Below are 9,256 nucleotides of genomic sequence, written 5' to 3'. Positions count from 1 at the left end.
GATGATGGTATTTGGAGCCCTTGGAGGTGATTAGGTCATGAAAGTGAAGCTCTCTTGAATGGAATTAGAGACCCCTCACTTCTTCCACCATGTGAGAACACAGTGAGATGATGGCCATCTGTGAACTAGGAAGAGGGCCCTCATCAGATGGCAAATCCTCTGGCACCCTGATCTTGGACTTCCCAGCCTCCAGAACTATAAGAACTACATTTATTGTTTATAGGTAACCCAATTTATAGTATGTTATAAAAGAGGCACTAACACACTAAGTCACCCAAGAAGCATAATTTTGGTCTTGTCACCAAGCTTAGCATTTGGGTGCTTGGGCAAATCTAGTGGAGAGGCAGGCAGGCTATGGGAAGAGGAGACTATGGGAGCCAGGAGGTGCCTAAGATATCATCTCATTGATTGCTCCTCAAAGTGTGGTCCTTGGCCCAGACACTGTTACCTTTTCATGGCCAGATAAGTACAGAAAGTATGGGTAAGCGTTTAGATTTCTTTTTTTTTTTTTTCTTTTGAGACAGAGTCTTGCTGTGTTGCCCAGGCTGGAGTGCAGTGGCACGATCTTGGCTCACTGCAAGCTCTGCCTCTGGGGTTCATGCCATTCTCCTGCCTCAGCCTCCCAAGTAGCTGGGACTATAGGCACCTGCCATCATGCCTGGCTAATTTTTTTTTTTTGTATTTTTAGTAGAGACGTGGTTTCACCGTGTTAGCCAGGATAGTCTCGATCTCCTGACCTCGTGATCCACCGGCCTTGGCCTCCCAAAGTGCTGGGATTACAGGCATGAGCCACCATGCCCGGCCTAGAATTCTTATAGAAATTTGACATTGTTGCAACTTCCAAATATCATTCTTCTGGTAATTCCTTTTTATTGTATTTCACAAAAGACCAGTCTACAATAGATTCAGGTAGGAGGAAGAAAGGAAAAATGTGTTCCTTCATTACACATTTAGTTTGAGAAGCAATGGTCGAGTCATATTCTCTTTATTTACAGGTGAGACAACCAAGGCTTGAATAAGCAGAGAGCTGTTCCAAGGTCTCATAATTATACAGTGGGAGAAGAGGATCTAGAACTGGGTCTTCTGCTTCCAGTTCCACTGCCTAGTAATCTTTAAGGGATGCCATTCCTATTGAGCCCTCACACATCCTAGACAGCCATAAGGGCGCCTAGGATCCATCTCTCCTTTATCTGCAAGTTGCCCTTGGGTACCAAAAGAGGAGCCAGAGCTCTGGCTAAAGACTGCCCATATCAGTCTTTGTTGGATTCAAGCTCTGGGCTTAGGGAGAGAGGACACCTCTCTGGAAACATTGCTGCTGACATCTCACTGTTCCCTGCCTTTACTGCTCACTTGCTAGTTATTACTTGGAAAAGGTTGATCACTGGTGAGAATAAATAGGAATTCAGGTTATTAGGAATGTTTCCCAAGGATATAGCACCTTTTTAATCCCACAGAAGTTCATAAATTTTCCAGCTGTGCCAGAGGCACATGGTTGCAGAGCATGAAAGCCAACTGGCACTCTAAGTGGAACAAGTGGAAAATTCTGGCTGTGAAAGCCAAAAGGAATTCTTCACCTTAATTAAGAAAAAGCTCTGCAATATTGAAAGTCTAGGTAGAGAAGACAAGACTTGGCGTCTGACTTCTTTAAAATGAACTCTGCTTAATGAGGACTTAATTAACATAAATTGGAAAAGATCAAGACCAAAGCCCATTGAATTGGGTCCAGTTTAGGAATTAAAACTGTACAGTTCAACTCCTGCCCTTGACAGCAGTTCTGCCTTCTTAGTTTTATAGGTAACAAGCTTGATCCCCTTCCTAAGGGAATGTGCATAAACTATCTGCTTCTCTAGGGGAAATGAACTCTGGTGATTTTGAGAGATTACATTTAAAGGGCAATTTTCATTTACAGTTATCTGATTCAGTAAGTGTGGAGCTTTGCATCAACCAAGAGCTTGTTTAGGACCACTCTTGGTGTCTGGCTGCTTGCAAAAGTCAAATCAGTAAGCTATGTAGGACAAAATGTTACTCACGTTGAATCACTTCATATTAATGAAATGTAAATAAAGCCAGAGAAAGGGAAATTTTAGAAATCCCAAATAAACACCCTTAATGTGATTTGTCTTCCCAAACAGCTCCTTGGATTATCTTTTCTGTGTGGTCATGTCTCAAATGCCTTTTAGTGATAACCCTGAATACTCTGCATTTCAACAAGATACAAACATTTCTCTCTTGAGTTCTTGTTTTCCGTTTCTGTTAGAAACATGAAAGCCACATCAACTAGATGGAAATCCTAGAGGAATTTAAGAAGAAAAGATAAATTGTTTGACAATAAATGTGGTAAGTCCCATGTGATCAAATAATACTTATACATGAAAGCAAGAATATTCTACTTTGAACTGTTAGCTATAAAGTTAGGGTTAAAAAGGATTGAGCAGGAGACCTGTTGGTAGGGAAGCTGTATTTCAACACAAAATCTAAAAAGTCTTAGATGACGAGGCAAAGATCAGTGGACATGTGAGAGCTGACATTTTCTACTACTGAGGTTGTTTTGTTCTTGGCTTAAGAAAATGGATCTGGGATAATCTAGTTTTTATAAACTCCTGCAAATGAAGTGGCTTTAGTTATGTTGCAGTTGTTGAAAGGGACTGACCCTTCCCTGTAGCTTTGATGTGCAGTGTGAATTTGGCAAAGGGAACTTACGTTTGCCTTTCAGTGCTGAATGACTAGAAGCACCATTACCCAGGTTCACGTATCTATCAGAAAAATCAGTTCTCTTCTGGTAAAGCCCCTTCCATCTCAGGATCATGTGAGATTCACCACACAACACTCACTAAACATGAGATCATTTTTACATAATGAGGGAGTGAAAACTGGAACCTGATTTCATATTTTTTCCCACAGATTTTGCTTTCTACTCTTGTCAGTCATATCTGCAAGGCTGACAGTTACCAGGGGCTGTGGCCAGTTATGAAGGAGAATGTGTCATGGCTGGCTGTGTTGGTCATAGCAACGTGTCTGCCTCAGAACAGATGCAGCATGGATGAACAAACAGAAAAATGTGTAAGAAGGCTTGTGATTGAAACAGACCGAAGGTGAGTGCTGGGACGGTCCATCAGAAACTTTCAATGATCGATAACAGGATATTCACACAGTCATTTTACTTTTGAATAACTTATCAAGTTGCCAAGCAAATAATTAATAATGGTTTGTCACTAGTTGGCAACTTCTCAAAAAGTCTATGGTTGATAAGGACACTCATTTCTCATAACCTCAGCCAGTACAGAATTACAATGTCAATCAGCAAATGTATCAAGCACCAGAGCACTGTGTTAGCAGCAGCTGAGGCATCAATATGAGTGAGACATACTTCTTATTCACAACAGAAGCTCAGAGTCAGCGGAAGAAAAATGTGTAAACACGTTTTTCTAATGCAATAAGATGAGAGCTATAACAAATGTATGAAAAAAAGTGCTACAGGAACACAGATGGAGGCTTGATTGATTCTGCTTGGGAAAGTCTGAGAATGCATCACAGGGAAAGAGAATTTAGCTTCCTGGAAAGATGAGTAGAATTTACCAAAAAGGAGGCTATTTTAAGCAAAGAAGTGCATCATATGCGAAGGATGATGTCAAGGATGTGCTTGTCATTTTCAGGGTATAAGCGTAGAGCAGTTTCATTGTCATTATCTCTGTGTGTTCAAGACCTATATTCTCCCAATAAATCTAATTTTCAAGACTATTGTCTTATTTTGGACTCAAAATCTAATTTGCAATGCAAATCTGAGCAATGACCTCTTTGTTTCAACGGTCTCAGACTGCCCCTAGAAATGATGAATGCATGGGTCCCATAGGTGAATGCATTGGTCCACAGGCAGAAAGAATGGAGTTCCAAGTCAGTCAGGCCAAGGTTCAACACAAGGAGGTAGGAACTTCAGACTGGAAGCTGAAGCATGTTTTATGGTCATTAGTGGCTGAGGCCAGCCCAGAAGACCAGGGAGACTTCACTCCAGTAGAGGCCAGAAGAAGATTCCCTCTATGGACTTCAGATTCCTCTTTTGTAAAATGAGCTAGTTTGACTAGATCCGTTACTGGCAAACTTTGTTTCCTAGACCCCAGAGTTCCACGAAGGTTCTCCTGTGGCTGGTGATGAGAAAGAGTAAGGCCAAGTTGGGAAGGCTAAAACTCCCCCACCCCTTCACTTTACTAGAGGATTCTGATTTCATTTGTTTTCATGTTGGCAATCCACATAAGATATAGTTTGAAAATGGTATATTTTACAGTTCAAACAAAAAGGAAAACCTTGGAATAGAGAATTAAGTGCTGGTTCTCTATGATTCCAAGCCTCCTTTACTTCCTCTGAAATCCCATAGTACTTGATTTATGCTTCTTTGTAACACTCAATTTTACCCTGTGTTATTTTTTATGTTTCAAAGACATGCACTTGTTTTTTCTCTTATGGAGTTTTTTGCTCAATGAAGGTGGGTACATGGTGGCTAAACCTTCCCAGACACACTGGCCTTCTTCCTGTTCCTCAGATTCACTAAACTCATACCCTAGGATCTTTGCATTTGTGATTTTTCTCTGTCCAGAATATGTTTTCCCAGATTTTCATGAAATTTGCTCCTTCACTTATTTTAGGGACCTTCTCAAATGTGACCTTATCTGATGAACTTTCCTGAACACCTTATATATAAAATATAATTCCTATTCTCCTTATACACTCACACACACACCTCTTCATTCTGTTTTAATTTTTCCATAGCACTTAACATCACTTGACATATTTTATATTTCATTATTTGTTCCACGTCTGTCTCATCCACTAGAATGTAAATTCCAGGGGCCAGAGACCTTTCTGTGTTGGTCACTGATCTATCCTGGACACCTGAACAGAGTCTGACATGGAGTTACCACCCAGTCACTGGAAGTATTTAAGACTCAGTTCCTATCCAGCCAAGACCTCCTGTTAGATAAAGATAAGATGCCACTTGCAGTGACGGACAGTTCAGCCATGTTTTCTTATTGTCCGTAACATCCAAACCAATGTGCCAACACAAACCACCTCCTCTAGTACTCACAGTCTGAATAGAATTGTAAAGAAAGAGCACGGGATTTGGAGATGGAAGATTTGGATTTCAGTCTTAACCGTCACATACTTGTGGGGTGCTTTTAGGCAAGTGACTTAATCTCTCCAAGCTTTAGTTTCCTCACCTGTAAAAATGAGGTAATAATTGACCTGTCATATAAGGTTGCTATGAGGATTATCACAAGTAAAATGTATTAAAAGCGGTTTGTAATTTGCAAGTGACCACATTAGATGTGGCTTCTGGAAAATGAAGCAGTGGAGAAACAGGATTCTAAGTTGCCCTTAAGTCAATACTAGTACTTCTGGCAACTAATTCCTCTGGAAATGGAGATAAGAATACCCCTTTCTGTTTGAAAGTGGAGAAGTGAATCAGATTATCTAACTGAAACACCTTCCAGCTTTATGATTCATGATTTTATGTTTTGATGAAATCAGTAAGAAAATATTGAGTACAGAAAGTATTTTTATTGAAACTACAAAGTTTTCAAATGAATAGTCCCCCTAAACAGTCTCTTTTAGCCTTGTAGAATCATCTGTTACTGTATGTAATGGAAAGGCAACTTTATTTCAAGATTTATGCTAATTTCTGTTTCCCTATATTTATACTATGTGCCTTAGCCCCATAGATTCAGAAAATAAATTATCTATGGAATGTATTTGGCACTTAGCTTGAATTGCCTTTCCCAATAAACTATTTTTTATTTATTACCATTGATATAAAATGCTTGAACGCTCGGAAGGCAGTGTGTTCAGAGGCAATGAACACTGAAAAAGGAGTTAAGAATTTAAGTTCTTGTCATGGTTCTCTCACTAGCCAGTTAAGCAGCCTCAGGCGAGTTGCCATCTCTCTGGGCCTGAGTTTCCATATGCATTAGTATGTGTGTGTACATATTACATATGTATTTATATATACTGTATGTAACAGGGAGGGGAAAAGTCACATGAAGTGCCAACTGCAGACTCAGGAAGAGAACTGCCTTTGCTTCAGAATACACCTTATATGGGCATGTTTGGTTATGAAAATGAGACCTACTGGCCATAACTTGACTGGGCTAGGACTGAACCAAAAAGGAATACGTTTCTCTACGTTATAGAAGAAAAAGATACTGATGAGGTGCCCAGGGAAGAGAGAGATGCTGGAGAAGGGGCTATGAGCAAGAAGAGGCAGGTGAGGCAAGCCCCAATAAAAAATAACCAGAGGCTGGGACTAGAATGAAGAAATAAATAGACACCAAGAAGCTCTGAGTGATGGGAAAGCTCTGAGTGATGGGATAAAGCAAGTGGGGAAAATGCTACACAGGAGAATGTGAATAAAGAATAAATAGGGCTGGGTGCATTGGTGCGCACCTGCAATCCTAACACTTTGGGAAGGTGACGCGCGGGTGGGTCATTTGAGTCTGGGAGTTTGAGACTAGTCTGGATAAATGGTGAAACACCGACTCTACAAAAAATACAAACATTAGCTGAATGTGGTGGCACGTGCCTGTGGTCCCACCTACTCTGGATGCTGAGGCAGGGGAATTGCTTGAACCCAGGAGACTGAGGTTGCAGTGAGCGGAGATCACGCCATTGTACTCCAATCTAGCGACAGAGCTAGACTCCATCCCAGAACAGGGACAACTGATGTCTGGTGAGGAGACATTTTCCTGATGGACTGGGAGCAGATCCATTGGACTAACAGACACATTTGTGTTGGATTTGTGCTCTCCTCCTAACATACTTTGTCTCCCTCTTCTAGGCCCTGCTCTCTGCTAGATTTTCTCTTTCCTTAGTGTCCTCATGGCTATGCTTGGTGTGCCAAGTCCTTGGCTCTCCAGTTGCAATTGCAGTTGCTTTTTTTTTTTTTAGATGGAGTCTCGCTCTGTTACTAGGCTGGAGTGCAATGGCGCAATCTCGGCTCATTGCAACCTCCGCCTCCCGGGTTCAAGTGATTCTCTTGCCTCAGCCTCCCAAGTAGCTGGGATTACAGGCACGCACCACCGTGCTCAACTAATTTTTGTATTTTCACTAGAGACAGGGTTTCACCAGGTTGGCCAGGATGGTCTTGATCTCCTGCCTCGGCCTTGCAATAGCAATTGCATTTTTAAGAACAACTCCTTTCAGAAGGCGCAGTGGATGACGTTGGTGCTCCCAATCAGACCTCGCAAGATCTTTTTTTCTTTTTGAGGCAGAGTCTGGCTCTGTCGCCTAGGCTGGTGTACAGTGGTGCGATCTCAGCTCACTGCAACCTCTGCCTCCTGGGTTCGAGTGATTCTCCTGCCTCAGCCTCCTGAGTAGCTGGGATTACAGGCACACGCCACCACTCCTGGATGAGTTTTGTATTTTTAATAGAGATGGAGTTTCACCATGTTGGTCAGGCTGGTCTCGAACTACTGATCTTACAATCCACCCATCTCAGACTCCCAAAGTGCTGGGATTACAGGCATAAGCCACTGTGCCCAGCTGATCTTTTTGTCTTTACCATTTTTGTGTATACTCATATACCCGTTTGCTGTGCATTTGCTTCTAACTCACAGCTGCTGACGCTCTTTGGAGAACTGCTTTCAGGATGCCAGGGCCTGTGCAGAGAGCCCCTCCAGCCAAAGCGCCTGGGCATTTATTCTCTCCACCCTGCTTGTGGCCTTGATGAATGGTGTACAAGTGAGGTAGGTATGAAAGCCCAGTGCTCTTGCTTTTCTTGCCTCTGGTACCACTCGGAGGCATAACTTACGCTCCAGAGGTCCCCTGCAGGATCAGGCCAAGACTACCCTCTGTAGGACTTGCCTGCGATGACACCCTTGTTTGGTTTGCCCCCCTTCCTGCTATCTTCCCTGACTTAAATTTTTATTTTAGATTTGGGGGTACATGTGAAGGTTTGTTACATAGATAAACAGGTGTCACAGGGGTTTGTTGTACATATTACTTCATCACTCAGATATTAAGCTCAGTACCCAATAGTTATCTGTTCTGCTCCTCTCCCTCCTCCCACCCTCCCCTCTCAGGTAGGCTCCAGTGTCTGTTGTTTCGTTCTTTGTGTTCATAAGTTCTTATTGTTTAGCTCTTGCTTATAAGTGAGAACATGCGGTATTGGGTTTTCTGTTCCTGTGTTAGTTTGCTAAGGATGATAGGCTCCAGCTCCATCCATGTTCCCACAAAAGACATGATCTTGTTCTTTTTTTATGGCTGCATAATATTCCACGATGTATATGTACCACACTTTCTTTATCCAGTCTGTCATTCATTGGCATTTAGGTTGCTTCCATGTCTTTGCTAGTGTGAAGAGTGCTGCGATGAACATTCGCGTGTATGTGTCTTTATGGTAGAATGCTTTATGTTCTTCTGGGTATATACTCAGTAACGGGATTGGTGGGTCGAATGGTAGTCCTGAGAAGCAGTCTTAATAAATCACTGGCTCACAAATCCCAAATCCACATCTCAGGGAACCCAACCTAAAATCATCCTCTAACTCCGGAAGTGGAGGCTTTTAACCCTTTTTAAGTCATAGATACCTTTAAGTATCTGATAAAAGGTCTGAGCAGTTTTCCTCTTCTTTAAAAATAAGTACTGCTAGGCACAGTGGCTCATGCCTGTAATTCCAGCACTTTGGGAGGCTGAGGTGGGAGGATCATTGAGCCCAGGAGTTCAAGCCTGCAGTGAGCTATGATTGTGCCGCTCCACTCCAGCCTGGGCAACACAGTGAGACCCTGTCTCAAAAAACAGCAACAGAAAAGTGCACATGCCTGTAATTGGTTTGCATTTGTTCTATAGTCTTGGAAATATAAGACAAGCCTCATCGATTTTTGCAAATCATATCTGACTCAGCCTTCCACCCACCAGGTGGTTGAGAAATCCAAGGAGGGCCTTTCTCATTCTTCCTCATTCTTCACTTGGGATCATACAGGAAACCTGGTCCAGAAATGCTGGGAAGGGCTGCAGGATTTCGTTCCACACTCTCGGGTTTTTGTTCTTCACTCAGGGGTATGGTTGATGATATGTGGTTCTGCTCAGGGATCTGTGCTCGGGCCCCCAGACTGCAGCACTAGCGTTAAGACTCTCCAGGTGCATAGCAGGAAGCACACACTCAACTTAGATGAGGGCTTAATACCTCTGCTGTACTCTGTGTGAGCCTCACCACCAGATCTTACATGGACAGCACCTCTCCCCTCAGTCTCTACCCAGATCTGTTTTCAGG

The 9,256-nt window shown here is 42.5% G+C and overlaps 1 long non-coding RNA gene across 1 annotated transcript in view; it reads left to right on the top strand.

Annotated features, from left to right (window-relative positions):
* Window positions 1-2,915: 2,915 nt before the first annotated feature.
* The window catches only part of LOC108520894 (uncharacterized), a 36,466-nt gene continuing 30,125 nt past the window's right edge, over window positions 2,916-9,256 (top strand). The window contains exons 1-2 of the long non-coding RNA XR_001883053.1: window positions 2,916-3,092; window positions 7,602-7,730. This is a non-coding gene — a long non-coding RNA (uncharacterized LOC108520894). The remainder of the gene's footprint in view (window positions 3,093-7,601; window positions 7,731-9,256) is intronic.

Source organism: Rhinopithecus bieti, unplaced genomic scaffold (genome assembly GCF_001698545.2).
Source record: "Rhinopithecus bieti isolate Rb0 unplaced genomic scaffold, ASM169854v2 scaffold_52032, whole genome shotgun sequence".
NCBI lineage: Eukaryota > Metazoa > Chordata > Mammalia > Primates > Cercopithecidae > Rhinopithecus > Rhinopithecus bieti.
Note: the sequence above shows the minus strand (reverse complement) of the source record. Positions and strands in the feature narration are given on the sequence as shown.